Here is an 18191-nt window from a genome sequence, read left to right as displayed (position 1 = left end):
AAAATGCAATTAAAAAATAATAATTATATAAAAAATGTCTGTTCATGTCGTTTGTCCAGGTTTTAATGAGGTTGTTTTTTACTTGTAAATTTGTTTATGTTTCTGATAGATTCTGGATATTAGACCTTTGTTAGATGCATGCTTTGCAAAAATTTTCTCCCATTCTGTAGGTTGTTTGTTTACTCTGTTGATAGTTTCTCTTGCTGTGCAGAAGCTCTTTAATTACATCCCAGTTTTTAGTTTTGCTTTTATTGCATTAGCTTTTGGTGTCTTCATCATGAAATCTTTCCCCATTCATTTTTTTTTTTTTTGACAGAAACTCAGCCTTTCACTCAAGCTGGAGTGCAATGGTGTGATCTTGGCTCACCACAACTTTGCCTACTGGGATCAAGCGATTCCCTGCTTCAGCCTCCTGAATAGCTGGGATTACAGGTGCAAGCCACCATGCTCAGCTAATTTTTTGTATCTTTAGTAGAGATGAGGTTTCACCATGTTCGTCAGGCTGGTCTCCAACCCCTGACCTCGTGATCTGCCTTCCTTGGCCTCCCAAAGTGCTGGGATCACAGGAGTGAGCCATCATGCCTGGCCATATCTTTCCCCATTCTTATGTCCTGAATGGTATTGCCTAGGCTGTCTTTGAGGATTTTTATAGTTTTGGTTTTACATTAAAGTCTTTCATTAATCTTGAGTTGATTTTTGCATATGGTGTAATAAACGGATCCAGTTTCAATCTTCTGCATATGGCTCACCAGTTATCCAAGCACCATTTATTGAATAGAGAGTTCTTTTCTCATAGCTTGTTTTTATCAACTTTGCTAAGATCAGATGGTTTAGGTGTGCAGCCTTATTTCTGGGATCTCCATTCTGTTACATTGGTCTACGTGTCTGCTTTTGTACCAGTACCATTCTGTTTTGGTTACTGTAGCCCTGTAGTATAGTTTGAAGTCAGTTAGCATGGTGCCTCCAGCTTTGCTATTTTTGCTTAGGATTGCCTTGGCTATTTGGGCTGTTTTTGATTTTAAAATAACTTTTTCTAGTTCTATGAAGAATGTCACTGGCAGTTTGATAAGAATAGCATTGGATCTACAAATGGCTTTGAGCTGCATGGTCATTTTAACAATATTGAATCTTCCTAAGCATGAGCATTGAATGTTTTCCTATTTGTTTGCATCATCTCTGATTTCTTTGAACAGTGTTTTGCAGTTCTCATTATAGAGATCTTTCAAATCCCTGGTTAACAGTATTCCTAGCTATTTTATTCTTTTTGTGGCAATTGTGAATGAAATTGTGTTTCTGATGTGGCTCTTGGTTTGACTATAATTGGTGTATAATAATTCTAGTTATTTTTTACATTGATTTTCTATTCTGAGACTTCACTGAATTTGTTCATCAGCTGAAAAAGATTTTGGGCTAAGACTATGGGATTTTATAAATGTATATCCATATTATCTGAAAACAAGGATAATTTGACTTTCTTTTTTCCTATTTGGATGCCCTTAATTTCTTTCTCTTGCCTGATGGCTCTGGCCAGGACTTCCAATACTATGCTGAATAGGAATAATGAGAGATGGCATTCTTGTCTTGTGCTGGTTTTCAAGGGGAATCCTTCTAGCTTTTGTCCATTAAGTATGATGTTTGCTGTAGATTTCTTATAGATGGTTCATTATTTTCAGGTATGTTCTTTCGATAAATATTTTGTAATGAGTTTTTAAAACGAAGCCATGTTAAATTTTATCAAAATCCTCTTCTGCATCTTTCTAGATAACCATGTGGCTTTTGTCTTTAGTTCTGTTTAGGTGATGAATCACATTTATTGATTTGTGAGTGTTGAACCAACCATTTATTCCAGGGATAAAATCTTCCTGATGGTGTTGGATAAGCTTTCTGGTGTGCTGCTAGATTCAGTTTGCCACTATTTTGTTGTGGATTTTTGTATCAATGTTCATCAAGGATATTTGCCTGCAGTTTTTCTGTTTTGTTTTGTTTTGTTTTGTTGCTGTATCTTTCGCAGGTTTGTCAGGTTTTGGTATCAGGATGATGCTGTCCTCATGTAATGAGTTAGAAAAGAGTCCATCCTCCTCAATTTTTTTGAATAGTTTTGGTAGGAATAGTATGAACTCTTCTTTATACATCTTGGCAGAGCTTGGCTCTGAATCAGTCTGGTATTTGGGCTTTTTTTGTTTGTGTGTTTATAGGCTGTTTATGACTGAACCAACTTCAGAACTTGTTATTGGTCTGTTGAGGGATTCAATTTCTCCAGGTTCAGTGTTGGGAGGGTGTATGTGTCCAGGAATTTATCAGTTTTTTCTAGATTTTCTAGTTTGTGTCCATAGAGGTATTTATAATATTCTCTGATGAATATTTGTATTTCTGTGGGGTAAATGGTAATATCCCCTTTGTTGTTTCTAACTGTATTCATTTGGAATGTCTCTCTTTTCTTCTTTATTAGTCTAGCTAGTCATGTTTTTCAAAGAAACATACTCTTGGATTCCTGGATCTTTTGAATTTGTGTGTGTGTGTGTGTGTGTGTGTGTGTGTGTGTGTGTGAATCTCCTTCAATTCAGCTCTGATTTTGACTATTTCTTGTCTTCTGTTAGCTTAAGAGTTGGTTTGCTTTGCTCTTTGTTCTCTAGTTACTTTAGTTGTGATGTTAGGTTGCTAAATTGAGATATTTCTAACTTTTTGATGTGGAAATTTAGTGCTATAAATTTTCCTTCTGCTACTACCTTGGCTGTGTCCCAGAAATTCTTGTGTGTCGTATTTTTACTCTCATTAGTTTCAAAGAACTTATTGATTTCTGCCTTTTGTTATTTACTCAAAAGCCACTCTTCTTGTTGTATTGATCCTTTTACCATTATGTAATGCCCTTCTTTGTCTCTTTTGATCTTTGTTGGTTTAAAATTTGTTTTATCAGCGACTAGGATTGCTACCCATGCTTTTTTTGCTCTCCATTTGCTTGGTAAGTCTTCTTTTATCCCTTTATTTTGAGTCTATGTGAGTCTTTGCACATGAGATGGATCTCCTGAATACCGCACACTGATGGGTCTTGACTTTTTATCCAGTTTGCCAGTCTGTGTCTTTTGATTGGGACATTTAGGCCATTTACATTCAATGTTAATATTGTTATGTTTGAATTTGATCCTGCCATTTTGTTACTGGCTGGTTGTTTTGCCTGTTAGTTGATAACGTTTCTCATTGCATCATTGTTCTTTACCATTTGGTACATTTTTGCAGTGACTGGTACTAGTTGCTCCTTTCCATGTTTAGTACTTCCTTCAGGAGCTCTTGTAAGGCAGGTCTTGTAGCAATGAAATCTCTCAGCAATTGCTTGTCTGTAAAGGATTTTGTTTCTCCTTCACTTATGAAGCTTAGTTTGGCTGGATATAAAATTCTGGGTTGAAAGTTCTTTTCTTTAAGGATGTTGAATATTGCCCCCACTTCCTTCTAGCTTGTAGGGTTTTTGCTGAGAGATCTGCTGTAAGTCTGATGGTCTTTCCTTTGTGGGTGACTCGTCCTTTCTCTCTGGCTGCCCTTAGGATTTTTTCCTTCATTTCAACCCTGGTGAATCTGACAATTATGTGCCTTGGAGTTGCTCTTCTTGAGGAATATCTTTGTGGTGTTCTCTGTATTTCCTGGATTTGAATACACCATGGAATACTATGCAGCCATAAAAAATGATGAGCTAGTGTCCTTTGTAGAGACATGGATGAATCTAGAAACCATCATTCTCAGCAAACTGACACAAGAACAGAAAACCAAACACTGCATGTTTTCACTCATAGACAGGTGATGAACAATGAGAATACTTGGGCACAGGGACGGTAACACTCACTGGGCTAGGTTGGGGAGGTGGAGGGGAGGGGAGGGGAGGGACAGCAAGGCAGGGTGGATGGGGAAGGATAACACCAGGAGAAATGCCTGATGTAGGTGATGGGAGGAGGGGGATGTGGCATGTATGTACTTTTGCAACAATCCTGCAGGATGCAGGATGTGCCCATGTACCCCAGAGCCCAAAGTACAATTTAAAAATAAGCCACTCAGGAACAGGTTATTCAATTTCCATGTAGTTTTATAATTTTGAGCTATTTTATTAGTCTTGATTTCTAATTGCATTGTTCAGTGTTCCAAGAGAGTGGTTGCTATGATTTCAATTTTTTTAATTTGCTAAAGAGTGTTTTCTGTCCAATTATGTGGTCGATTTTAGAGTATGTGCCATGTGGTGATGAGAATAATATATCCACATTCTGTTGTTTTGGGGTGAAGAGTTCTGTAGATGTCTATCAGTTCTATTTGATCCAGTGCTGAGTTCAAATCCTGAATATGCTTTCTAAATCGGGATGCTCCTCTGTTGGGTGCATATATATTCAAGATAGTCAGATCTTCTTGTTGAATTAAATCTTTTACCACAGTGTAATGCCCTTCTTGTCATTTTTTGATTTTTGTTGGTTTAAAGTCTTTTTCCCCCCAAATTAGGATTGCAACCCATGCTTTTTTCTGCTTTTAATTTGCTTGGTAGATTTTTCTCCATACCTTTATTTTTAGCCTGTGTGTGTCCTTCCATGTGTGACTGGTCTATTCAAGACAGTATACAATTGGGTCTTGGTTCTTTATCCAACTTGCCACTGTGTGCTATTTAATTGTGGAATTTAGCTTGTTTACATTCAAAGTTAGTACTGATATATGTGGATTTGATCCTGTCACCATGATGTTCATTGGTTATTATGCAGACTTGTTTTTGTGGTTGCTTTATAGCATCACTGATTTGTATACTTTTTGTAGTTTGTTTTTGTAGTGCCTGGTAACAGTTTTTCCTTCCATATTTAGTGCTTTCTTCAGGAGCTCTTCTAAGGCAGGTCTGGTGGTAAGAAACTCCCTCAGCCTTTGCTTGTTTGAAAAGGCTCTTATTTTTCCCTTGCTTATGAAGCTTAGTTTGGCCAGATATGAAATTCTTGGATGAAATTTCTTTTCTTTAAAAATGTTGAATATTGGTCTCTAGCCTTTTCTGGCTTGTAGGGTTTCAGCTGAGAGGTCCATTGTTAGACAGATAGGCTTCTCTTTGCAGGTTACCTGCCCTTTCTCTTTAGCTGTCTTTAACATTTTTTCTTTCATTTTGACCTTGGAAAATCTGATGGTTATGTCTTGGGGATAGTTTTTATGTGAAGTATGTTACTGGGGTTCTTCACATTTCTTTAATTTGAATGTTTGCCTCTGTAACTACATTGGGAAATTTCTCATGGATGATACTCTGAAATATGTTTTCCATATTTCTTCTGGTTTATCCATCTTTTTCAGAGATTTCAATGGGTTGCAGTATTGGTCTTAATTACATAATTCTATATTTCTCAGAGGTTTTATTTGTTCCTTTTCATTTCTTTTTCTCTATTCTTGTCCATCTTAGTTCAGAAAGCCAGTCTTCAAGCTCTGAGATTCTTTCTTCACCTTGGTCTATTCTGCTATTAATACTTGTGATTGTATTATGAAATTCTTGTAGTGTGTTTTTTAGCTCCATCAGGTGTGTTACATTATTCTATTCTATTCTGGCTATTTTGTCTGTATGCACCTGTATCATTTTATTGTGATTTTTAGCTGACTTAGATTGGAATTCAACACACTTCTGCATCTCAATGATCTTTGTTTCTGTTCATATTCTGAATTTTATTTCTGTCATTTCAGCCACTTCAGCCTTGTTCAGAACCTTTACTGGAGAGGTAGTGTGGTCATTTGAGGAAAGAAGGCACTCTGGCTTTTTGAGTTGTCACAGTCCTTCCACTGGTTCTTTCTCATCTTTGTGGGTTGATACTCCTACAATATTTGAAGTTGCTGTCCTTTGGATGATTTTTTAAAAATTCTATTGAGTGACCTTGAAGGGATGATTGTGGCGTAAGGTAGGTTCAGTTGACTGGCTTCATTTCTGGAAGATTTTAGGGAACCATGGCTAAGCTCCTAACTCCTGGACTGTGTACTCTAAATCTGGGGGACTTATATTGGGCCTTAACTTTGTTCTTTGTCTCTTTGAAGTTAGAATCCCACTGCACTGAGGAATGGAGTAGCTGCCAGACTGCTGGTAACTACGCTCTGAAGGGTGGTCCTAGCTAGAGTGTTTCATGGGGTGGTGGCAGCAGGATTCATGCTCATTTTCACGTGTCAGCAGCAGTGGCAGTGTTAGGACAATGGGGTGCCTGATCATTGGCTGTGGCACAGTGCCATTGGGTGCTAAGATGCCTGCTTATGTGTGGGTGTTCACAGCAATAGTGGAGGCAGCATGGCTCAGGTAATCAGGGGCCCCCCTCTGGCAACTGTGTGAGTGGTTATGCTGCTGGTGGTGTTAGCACAGAAGCAAGGAGCTGGCAGGTGCAGTTCTGTGTGAGCCCTCTGTGCACATTCATGGAGGCGAGGGTGGTCACTCACGTGAAGGAAGGTTTACTGTTCTCTTTGCCTTGTTTCACTCTGGCAGCAGTGTTGGTGCAGGAATGGGTCATTGGTAGAGAGTCTAGCATACTGGCGGGCTCTATGCCCACCAAGGCTCTGACTGCAATGGTGGTGTGGTGGTGGTGGGGGGCGGTGTAAAGTACACTCCCGCCAGCAGCGGGAACATTTTCCTGCAGAGTTCAGGTCTGACATTTTGCATAGGGCTAAAATCTTCTATGGGAGCAAATTGAGCCCAGAGGGATGGGTATCACTGGCCATGCTCTGATACAGATGCTCCTGCACCAAATACTCTGGGATCAATATCAACTGGCACGCTGCCCTTACTACTTCTCTAAGCAGCTGTTTGCCAACTCACTTGTCTGTAATGTTCAAGGGGTCTTCTTTTGCCAGAATTCCAGATGCCTGTGGTGAGAGCAACATGCTTTTTCCCAGTTCAATTCACCCATTTCCCTGAAGTCATTGGAGGCCAAAAATGAGTCCTGGGGCACTGCAGCTCCATGCAGGGTTCCCAGCTTCCTACCCTTTCAACCTAGCTTTTGTGTCTTTTCTCTGTCCATTCTCCATGCCTTCCCTCTGGAGCTCTGTTAGGATTGTGCTAGTCATCCTAGTCCCTTGGTGGCAGTTGTTGCATCTGGTTGTGTGTAATTGGCCATCTTTTTCCTGCTTCTTAATGGAGTCTTTAGGGGTTTCTTTAGGTGTAGATTCATACTTGTCAGGAAAGAAAGATAATTTGACTTCTTTTCCTATTTGGAAGATTTTCATTTCTTTTTCTTGCCTTATTGATCTGGATAGGACTTTCAGTACTATGTTGAATAAGAATGTGGGCATTATTGTCTTGTTCCAGTTATAATAAAGACTACTTTCAACTTTTGCCCATTCAGTATGATGCTGGCTGTAGGTTTGTCAGAGAAAGCTCTTACTATTTTGAGATATTTTCCTTCAACACCAAGTTTGTTGAGTATTTTTATCATGAAGGCATGTTGGATTTTATTGAAAGTTTTATCCTGCATATATTGAGATGATTTTATGGTTTTCATTATTAGTTCTGTTTTTGTGGTGAATCTTATTTATCGGTTTGCATGTGTGGAACCAAACTTGTATCGCAGGAATAAAGTCTACTTGATCATGGAGAATTACCTTGTTGATGTGCTGCCAGATTCAGATTGCTAGTACTTTGTTGAGCACTTTTTCCTTATGGTCTTCAGAGATATTGGCATATAGTTTAATTTTCTCCCTGTGTCTTTGCCTGATTTTGGCATCAGTGTAATGCTGGCTTTGTAGAGTGAGTTGAGGGGGAGTTTCATCTTTCTCAGTTTATTGGATTAGTTTCAGTGGAATTGGTACCAACTCTTTTTTGTATGTCTAACGGAATTCAGCCATGACTGTATCTGTTCTGGGACTTGGTTTGGTTGGTGGGTTTTTTAATTACTGATTCAATTGTCCAAATTAATATTGGTCTTTTCAGGGTTTCCATTTCTTCCTGATTCAATCTTGGAAGGTTGTGTGTTTCCAGAAATTTATTTCCTGTAGATTTTGTTCATAGTCTGTGTGCATAGTTACTACTAGACTATGCTTATGAGAGAGTCTTATGAGAGTTCTAAACATGAAAATGAAAGAATACCTGCTACAAGAAAAAAAAATACTTAACTACACAGTCCAAAGACTCTATAGAGCAACTGTACAACAGAAACTACAAAGCAATCAGCTAACAACTTCAGGATAGGATCAAAACCTTACATATTAATATTAACCTTGAATGTAAATTGTCTAAATATCCCACGTAAAAGGCACAGAGTGGTAAGTTAGATTAACAAAACAAGACCGATTTATCTGCTGACTTTAAAATACCTATCTCACATGTAATGACATCCAAAACATTTTTGAATGCCAAATATCCCCTTGTGAGTACTGAGGATTGTTCTGAGGACAGAGAATGTGAGATGGTGGCAGTATGCTAGGACATTACTATGTATTCACAAGGAACTTAAAGATATTTTCAAATTATGTAAACATGGTTTTTGATTAATTTTCAAAAGATCTTTTATCTGTTTTTCCAACTTTAGGATTACTTTTGCACCGGTGAATCATGCATGTTATCAATACCCTTCTAGTTAATTTTAAATTATATATTAAAAAACTATATTTATATCTATTTATGGAATAGAAAATGATGTTGTGATTTTTAAATATAATGCGGAATAATTAAGTCAAGTGAACAAACATGCTCATCACCTCAAATAGTTAACAATTTTAGTAATGACAACATTTGAAGTTACTTTCAGTGATTTAAAAATGTATAGTACTCGATTATTAGCTATATCTACCACATTGTACAATAGATCTAAAAAAAATCAGGCTATTCTGTCTGTGGAGTAGTTATTCTTTTATTTGTTTACTTTCTTAATAAACTTGCTGTCATTTTACTGTATGTATTCACCTCAAATTCTTTCTTGCACAAGATCCAAGAACCCTCTCTTGGGGTCTAGATAGAGACCGCTTTCTGGTAACATCTTTCTGGTGAACCCCAAAGGGATGATACTGAGGAGACCCCTGACCCAAAAGAAACAGACTGCAAAATCAATTCGCTGACTTTGGGAAAGTGGTAGGGTACCTGGGTAAAGGATGAGATTGGGTTAGATGTCCAACTTAGGGGAGTTAGAGTCTCTCCTAGACAGAGAGGGTTAAAGGCCCCTCTTAATAAAAGGGAAGGGTGCTTGACCGAATTTGGGTTCAAGGCTCAAGTTAGAAAGGTTAGAGTCCTTCCTAAGATTTAGGGAGGTGGAGGCCCCCTTCTCAGTAAAGTTCCTTTGGGCTAAGAGTGGGTTTGGGAGTATGAGATGTAAACTGCTGTTCTCTTTGAATTAATCTGTCTTGCAATCTTTGCTGATGCCTGTGGACGACAGGATTTGGCATGTACAGGATAATGGGACATGGGAACTTCTTTTCTTCCCAAAGGAGGAGACTTGAGAGCTAATGGAACTGTTGGCCTCCCCCACTCTGCTACAGGCAATGCTTTTCTCCTTTTCTCTCCTTTCTCTTTTCTATGTTTTCTGTTACTCAGGGTGACCATCTTGCCCAGAGACCACATGTTGAAACTTCTTCAATCCATTTCAAATAAATTAAAGATGACAGGGACCAACCTGGGGCAAATTTGAGTCTTCTAAGTTAGATATTGGGTGCTAAGCAGAGTGGCTAATATCTATGTTTTGTTTCATGTATTTTGCTCTGGCTGGAATGGAAATGTTAATCTGGCTTCCCCAGGCAGTCTATTGTGAGGAAATTGAGAGAATTTTGCAAAATTGAGAGAATTTTGCCTTTAGTTTCATGATTTTCCTTTGTGTTGTGGCTTGGACCCCAGGGCAATGGTGTAGCAGGTTAGTTCACTAGGGCCATTCAAGGAAAGAAAACCCAGAAGCTTGGCAAGTCAGAAAATAATATTAATTTCATACCAGTCAGGTTTCCAGCTTCTCTCTTTGCACAAACTGGTTGAAGGAATAATAAAAATCACTGTTTATCTCCTCTGTACAGTTTTAATTAATGAGAAAAAGGATTCAAGATGCTAGTCTTAAACAGTAGTGAATTTTTTGTCCTTTGTGCTATGAATTTGGTTTCCATATCTTTCTGTTAGAAAGAAAGGTACCTTAGGATAGAACATGGGTGTAGGACCCCTGTAAGCCTGCTGTTCAAGATGGCCCAGCAAACTGGTCAGTTACAAACTATGCTACATGTCCCTGAAAAAAAAAAAGAAAGAAAGAGAAGAAAAACTGGATGGTTTCCTTCTCCTCTTGTTTCATGTCCTTGGAAGCTTGACCTTGAAACCATGTGGTGATACTTTCTGTTGGTCTCTGCCATCCAGGAAACAGAAATTTTGGAGTTCATGTCATAATTAGCCCTAAAAATTATCTTGAGCAGTTAAAAGCCTTTGCAAGCTCAAAACTGGCCTGCTCTAGGCTCCCTCTGGGAAGAGTAATGGAAGCTGCCCAATGCTGTAGCTTGGAAGTTAAGGCTTTGCCATTTTACAACAGTACCTGGGTTTTTTTCTCAGCTTAGGGAATGAGTCGTTTCTGGTTTGATCTCTGTGTGATCTTTACCATTTGTTGATTTGATTCCCCTCCATGAACCGTCTTGAAGTTTTTCTTTCTCTGAGCTACCTTTGAGTACTCCAGATTTTGTAAAAACTTTTACCACCTCTTTGAAAATACCTTGTACATTAGTGGTTAATTTATAACCTTAGTAAAGGCTTGTTGGTTTCACTTGAGAGGTTAACTTTGGTAAAGTTCAAAAGCCAGAAATATTGGCCATTTGGCCTGGCTAACGTTGGGTAATAAGAGATTTAAAAGGACTTTCTTTTTTAAGCCCTATGGTTAAAAGTTAGCTTAATTAAAAGTGGATATGCAAGATCTAACAGCCTGGACTTCTTCAGAAAAAAGGAGGAGGCATCACAGACCCCATTTTGAAAAAATCCTGTTTTCCTCATGAAACCCCAGGAATTAGAAGTTGATAGATTTCTCTCAAAATCTAAGGTTTTGTTCTGTTTTGAATTGCATTATCTGATGTTTTATACTTTGGGGGTATCAGAAATTACTTTGCGATTGTATATCTAGAAGACCCCATCGTCTCAGCCCAAAAGCTCCTGAAACTGATAAGCAACTTCAGCAAAGTCTCAGGATACAAAATCAATGTGCAAAAATCACAAGCATTCCTATACACCAATAACAGACTTAAAGAGAGCCAAATCAAGAACGAACTGCCATTCACAATTGCTACAAAGAGAATAAAATACCTAGGAATACAACTAACAAGGAATGTAAAGGACCTCTTCAAGGAGAACTACAAATCACTGCTCAACGAAATAAGAGAGGACACAAACAGATGGAGAAACATTCCATGTTCATGGTTAGGAAGAATTAATATCGTGAAAATGGCCATACTGCCCAAAGTAATATACAGATTCAATGCTATCCCCATCAAGCTACCAATGACCTTCTTCACAGAACTGGAAAAAACCACCTTAAACTTCATATGGAACCAAAAGAGAGCCCGCATAGCCAAGTCAATTCTAAGCAAAAAGAACAAAGCGGGAGGCATCACACTACCAGACTTCAAACTCTACTACAAGGCTACAGTAATCAAAACAGCATGGTACTGGTACCAAAACAGAGATATAGACCAATGGAACAGAACAGAGGCGTCGGAGGCAACACAACATATCTACAACCACCCGATCTTTGACAAACCTGATAAAAACAAGCAATGGGGAAAGGATTCCCTGTTCAATAAGTGGTGTTGGGAAAACTGGCTAGCCATATGCAGAAAGCAGAAACTCGACCCCTTCCTGACACCTTACACTAAAATTGACTCCAGATGGATTAAAGACTTAAACATAAGACCTAACACCATAAAAACACTAGAAGGAAACCTAGGCAAAACCATTCAGGACATAGGCGTAGGCAAGGACTTCATGACCAAAACACCAAAAGCATTGGCAACAAAAGCCAAAATAGACAAATGGGACCTAATCAAACTCCACAGCTTCTGCACGGCAAAAGAAACAGTCAATAGAGTGAATCGGCAACCAACAGAATGGGAAAAAATTTTTGCAGCCTACCCATCTGACAAAGGGCTGATATCCAGAATTTACAACGAGCTAAAAAAGATTTACAAGAAAAAAACAAACAAGCCCATTCAAAAGTGGGCGAAGGATATGAACAGATACTTTACAAAAGAAGACATACATGAGGCCAACAAGCATATGAAAAAATGCTCATCATCACTGGCCATTAGAGAAATGCAAATCAAAACTACATTGAGATACCATCTCACACCAGTCAGAATGGCAATCATTAAAAAATCTGGAGACAACAGATGCTGGAGAGGATGTGGAGAAATAGGAACACTTTTACACTGTTGGTGGGAGTGTAAACTAGTTCAACCATTGTGGAAAACAGTGTGGCGATTCCTCAAGGACCTAGAAATAGAAATTCCATTTGACCCAGCAATCCCATTACTGGGCATATATCCAAAGGATTATAAATCGTTCTACTATAAGGACACATGCACACGAATGTTCATTGCAGCACAGTTTACAATAGCAAAGACCTGGAACCAACCCAAATGCCCATTGATGATAGACTGGACAGGAAAAATGTGGCACATATACACCATGGAATATTATGCAGCCATTAAAAACGAGGAGTTCGCGTCCTTTGTAGGGACATGGATGAACCTGGAAACCATCATTCTCAGCAAACTGACACAAGAACACAAAATCAAACACCACATGTTCTCACTCATAGGCGGGTGTTGAACAAGGAGAACACATGGACACAGGGAGGGGAGCACTATACATGGGGGTCTGTTGTGGGGGAGTGGGGGGGACAGCGGGGGGGGTGGGGAATTGGGGAGGGATAGCATGGGGAGAAATGCCAGATATGGGTGAAGGGGAGGAAGGCAGCAAATCACACTGCCACGTATGCACCTATGCAACAACCTTGCATGTTTTTCACATGTACCCCAAAACCTAAAATGCAATAAAAAAAATAAATTAAAAAAAAAAAAAAAAAAAAGAAATTACTTTGCATTATGAGAGAGCTTTGGTATACAATAACTAGGTAGGAAATATACTTTTGGGGATAGCTCATGGTAGTTATGAGGGAATACTCCACTTTCTGCACATTTGGATCAGAGAAGCATACTCTCATCCACCTGGAAGGTATGGAAGTGTCCCCACCCTGCCACTGAGAGATAAAACTTATCATAGGGGATGTGGTAATCACAGAATGGTCTGATTGGGTTGCTTTGTCATGAAATGCATGGTAAAATTATTGCACTGTCTTGTTTCATAGCATTTTTCTTTTTGGGGATAAAAGATCTGAAATAAAAATGGGAGTCTTAATTTGGGGATCTGTTTTTGCCTTCAAGTTGTGCCTGCTTATTAGGTCAGAGAAACTGGCATTGTTCCTCCCAGGGTTCCACCCTGAAGCCAGTACTCTAATTAAAAAACTGGTAAATGAAAAATCATATAACTACTAAATCTTCTTCAGTCTCTCCATGCATTTATATGTGTCATGTGTGTGATATCTATATAAAAAGGTGCTCCAATTAATTGGCTTCAAGATATTTTTTCAGAAAAGCAAAAAGTGTAATGCCCTTTAGTTCACAGGACCTAAGTAATCTTTGAAAAATAAAAATAATTTTACATGATAAGAGTGTAAGGAAAGTGAAATGTATTTTTGGTAAAAGATTATAAAAAGGTATGGGAATGTAGATTTTTCTGCCTAAAGGGTTAAAGGATTGTTTTAAGTTAGGAAAAAGCTGAAGGTTTCAGAAAGTTGTGAAAGGTTTGTGAAAAATTAATCTTGTAAAAGAAATTCTGCATGTGAACACATTGACTAAAGTTAAAGGGGTATTTTTCAATTTCTCCATAAATTGGACATTGGAATGGAAGCACAAAAGGGTTTCCTGACCAATGACCTGCTCTTTAATATAAAATTGTAAAGGGTTATAAAAGTTTATAAGAATCTTACCTTATGGTCATACTGATTAAGATTGGATACATTTGTCTATAAGGTTTTATTAAGAATTAGGTTTGACATCAATAGTACACTAATGCAATGGTGAAATGTGACTTATTTGGTATAAAAATCATGCAGAAAATGTTGTCAAATATGAAATAGTGTTTGTCTTTCTTTGGACTGTATTTGTAAAAGTATGTTATCGGTATGTGTTCCATATTTGTGAGAAATTCTTATAATTCTGATATGACTTAGTGTATGTTGTTAATAGTTATAATTGTTGTGTAAAATTATTGTATGCCACAGAAGTAACCAAAGTTTCCTTATCAATTGTGGCTTTAATAGTGGCTTTCCTAAGCCTTTTTTCCATTCACAGGCAATTGTCTTGTTTTGGTCCTCTTTAGAAGGTGGTTTCAGAATCAACTATAGAACTCTAACAGGTATTCCTAAATGCAGATTTCTGATAACTTTTGAGATTTTGACATTAGAATAGGAAAAAAAAACTTTCAGGACTCTCATGGAGAGCTGAAATGTTCACGAATGTCAAGCAGGACAGGTGATAACTGCATGAACGGAACTGATAGAAGACTGAATTAATCTTTTTGACTTTTTGCTTATGACATTGCTTATCCTTTGTTTTGCTTTTCTTCAGAGTCAAAAAATCTGTTTTTTTTTTTGAGCTATTTACAGCTTTTAACAATTAAGTAAAGTATACTCCTGTGAACAAAATTTGGAGGGTATTTGTTTCTCTCTACCTGATGTCTCCAGAATTTGGAAACTAGTTGTGAGTATACTTAACTTATGGCAACATAGTTATTTGCATGAGTGCATTAAGAATCTATTTTTCTTTGCAACAAGACACAATTGGAGTAACTCGTTATTTTACTAATGCTTTGATTGGAATGGTATGTTTTCCTTTAAGAAATTAAACTTAACTTATAGAGTCAATAAAAGCCCCTTGGTAAAACTGGTCTCCTATCTTGTCTACACAGTCCATCTGCAGAGTGTCTTACCCGTGGTAAGTAAAGATTGTCACTTTCTGACAGGCCCAGGAGCCCCACGTTTATATTGGGATTTCAGGAGGAGAAGAATTTACCCAACTCATATGTATTTGATGGCACAAACCCATGGCTGGGTTCAGCTTTTTTTAAAAGTCATATCCGAGATTCCTTATGGAACAGAGTTTCACCAAAGCCAATTTAAAAAGAGCTTATGTGACAAATAATTATTCTTGCTGCCCTTTATACAAATAATAAGGCCAAGTATAATAAACCAAATTGGTCTTACTATTATTTATCTTTAGTACAAATGGGAGACTGGAGAGAGAAAAATTATGTTTCAAAAGCTATGTTATCTGATAACAGATACTATGTTATATGTTATTCTATGTTATCTGTTACTTAATAACAGTTTTCAAAAACCTGTTATTAGATTCTAATCTCATCAGTTATTTTTGAGTTTCTTTTCTCTGCAATTTAGACTGCTTGCTTATTTCTGTGAATCAACAAGTGATCTCTGGCTGCAGCCCAGAAGAAACAAGAGGGATAGGCAATATAAAAATCTGAATCAGTATCAGTATTCTAATTCTGAATACATATTGGAATCAGCTAGCAATCCCCTATCAGCTTGGTTCCAAGAGTTGCCCAGTTAATGGAAGGCCTACTTATTTAATTTACTTGGGATAATTTTGCTTATTTTGCTTTATTGTTGTGAAATATATTGCTATTGTAGTCTTTGTGTAGGAACACAAGATGAGCTTACTGAATGTTTTCTTAAATTGAACATTTATTTATCATCTAGATATCACCTTTTGTTGGAACTTGGAGTTATGAATACCACTTGACATATCGGCGCTTTCTGACTGAGCTCCACTCTATCCCAAATACAAGAGATCTTAATAGTTAGGCAGGAATATTATCACTGCTGTTCAGCATGAAGAAGTTACATAAGGTGGATCTTCATCCTTCTACAACCATTAGGATTACGGATTCTCTTACAAAATGGAGGGGAGAAATATGTCAGAGGTGTTTGAACCAGAGCAACTCCATCCAATAGACAGTGGGTAAAATAAGGCTGAGACCTACTAGGCTGCATTCCCAGGATGTTAAGGCAGTCTTAATCACAGGATGAGATAGGAGGTTGGCACAAGATACAGAACATAAAGACCTTGCTGATAAAACAGGCTGCGGTAAAGAAGCCAGCCAAAACCCATCAAAATTAAGATGGCAACAAGAGTGACCTCTGGTCATATCTACTACTCATTATACACAAATGATAATGCATTAGCAAGCAAAGAGACACTCCCACCAATGCCATAGTTTATAATTGCCATGGCAATGTCAGGAAGTTACCCTATATGTTCTAAAAAGGAAAGAAACCACCAGTTTCAGAAATTGCTTACACCTTTTCCAGAAAACTCATGAATAATACACATCTTGCTCAGCATATAATCAATAAGTAATAATAAATATCTTCAGTCTAACAGCTCAAGCCACTGCTCTGTTTATAGAGTAACCATTCTTTTATTCCTTTACTTTCCTAATAAACTTGCTTTCACTTTACTATAAAAATAAGTAAACATTAAACTTAATTTTCCTATTTCACAGGCTTTGTACCCTTAGATTACCATCTTCCCATTCTGCCTACCTCAAGGCTCTGGTAGTCAGCATTCTACTCTCTGCTTCTATAAGGTAAATCATTTTAGATTCAATGTATAAATGAGAATATGCAGTATTTGTCTTTCTATGTTTGGCTTATTTCACTTAACCACAATGTTCTCCAATTTCATTCTTGTTGAAAAAAATCTTCCTTTTAAAAAGCTAAATAGGAGGGAGTAGGGGGTGGTAGTCGGGGGTGCTGGAAGAAGGAGGAGGCAGTGAATCACTTATAAATGATACCAAAGGAGGAGCCAAAGCCTAAACTCCAGGAGGGTATGTGAGTGCTGCGCATTCTTGGGATTCTCTTTTATGAAGCAAAGTGTAGAGAGGTTGCCATAAAGGACAAACAAGTGAAATACTTTGTACATTACAGTTGTCTGGATAAAAATAGGGATGAATCATTCCAGAGAGCAAAGTACTCAAATATGTGGACACCAATTTGCAAAAACAGTGAGAACTTCAAAAACTCAGTAAGGAGCAATATGCAGAGGGAAAAATGAGAGGGGCTGCCCCAGGAAAGAAGACATCTTGTGTGCAACAGAAAAATGTTGAATGGAAAACAAAAAAGAAGAAATAGAAAACACCTGGAAATGGAGATGGTGGCAGCTACAGTGAGATGACACAGCCTTTTTGGAAGAAAATGGCCTGGGTAGATCCTACTGTTGAAAATGAGAAAACATTTATGAACAGAGTTGAAGATAAAGAAAAGATTCCTGAAGAGCTAAAACTATGGCTTGTTGATGACTGGGCAAAAGTTACCAGGCAAAACAGCTCTTTCATCTTCCTGCCAAGAAGAATGTGGATTCCATTCTAAAGGATTATGCAAATTACAAGAAATCGCGTGGAAACACAGATAATGAGTATGCTGTTAATGAAGTTATGGCAGTACTAAAAGAATACTTCAAAGTAATGTTGGTTATCCACCTGCCTTACATGATCCAGGTGTGTAAAGTGCCATATCTACTGAGATTATTTGTGTAAATTGGGGCAATGTTGGCCTATACACCGGTGGATGAGAAGAGCCTTGTTTTATTACTCATTACAATGAGTAGGCTGTCTCTCCACTCTACTAATTGCTTCCTTTGTTGCATAGAAACTTTTTATTTCAGTGCAATCTCATTTGTCTATTTTTGCTTTTGGAGTCAAATATTAAATAGCATTGCCCAGATCCTTATGCTTTTTTCTAACAGTTTTCTAATTTCAGGTCTCATAAGTCTTTAATTTTTTTGAGTTAATTTTTTGTATAATGTGTGAGACAAGCGTCAAATTATAGTTTTATGTATAGATACTCAGTTTCCCCAACACCATTTATTGAAGAGATTGTCCTTTTCTCATTGTGTATACTTGAAACCTTTGCCAAAAATCAATAGACTATACATGTGTGAGCCTGTTTCTTTATTTCTCACTCTATATTCTGTTTTCTTGTTTGATGTGTCTATTTCTTTTTTCCAGACCCATGCTGTTTGAATTGCTAGCATGTTGTCCAATAGTTTGAAATCAGGTAGTATGCTCTCTCCAGCTCTGTTCTTTTTGCTCATAATTGTCTTAACAATTGGAGATTTTAGGATTTTTTATCTATTTTTTAGAAAAA

At 37.7% G+C, this 18191-nt stretch overlaps 1 protein-coding gene and 1 pseudogene across 4 annotated transcripts in view; one reads left to right on the top strand and one right to left on the bottom strand.

The window, feature by feature from the left end:
• Nucleotides 1-18191, bottom strand: part of ZC3H12B (zinc finger CCCH-type containing 12B) — a 479271-nt gene that overhangs the window by 124589 nt on the left and 336491 nt on the right. The gene's annotated exons all lie outside the window — the stretch shown is intronic.
• Nucleotides 17080-17821, top strand: LOC105722958 (mortality factor 4-like protein 1; annotated as a pseudogene).

The sequence above is a fragment of the Aotus nancymaae genome, unplaced genomic scaffold (genome assembly GCF_030222135.1).
Source record: "Aotus nancymaae isolate 86718 unplaced genomic scaffold, 86718_ANA_hifiasm-v0.15.2.pri h1tg000073l, whole genome shotgun sequence".
Classification (NCBI taxonomy): domain Eukaryota; kingdom Metazoa; phylum Chordata; class Mammalia; order Primates; family Aotidae; genus Aotus; species Aotus nancymaae.
The sequence above is the reverse complement of the archived record's forward strand: the minus strand, read 5'-3'. Positions and strand labels throughout refer to the sequence as shown.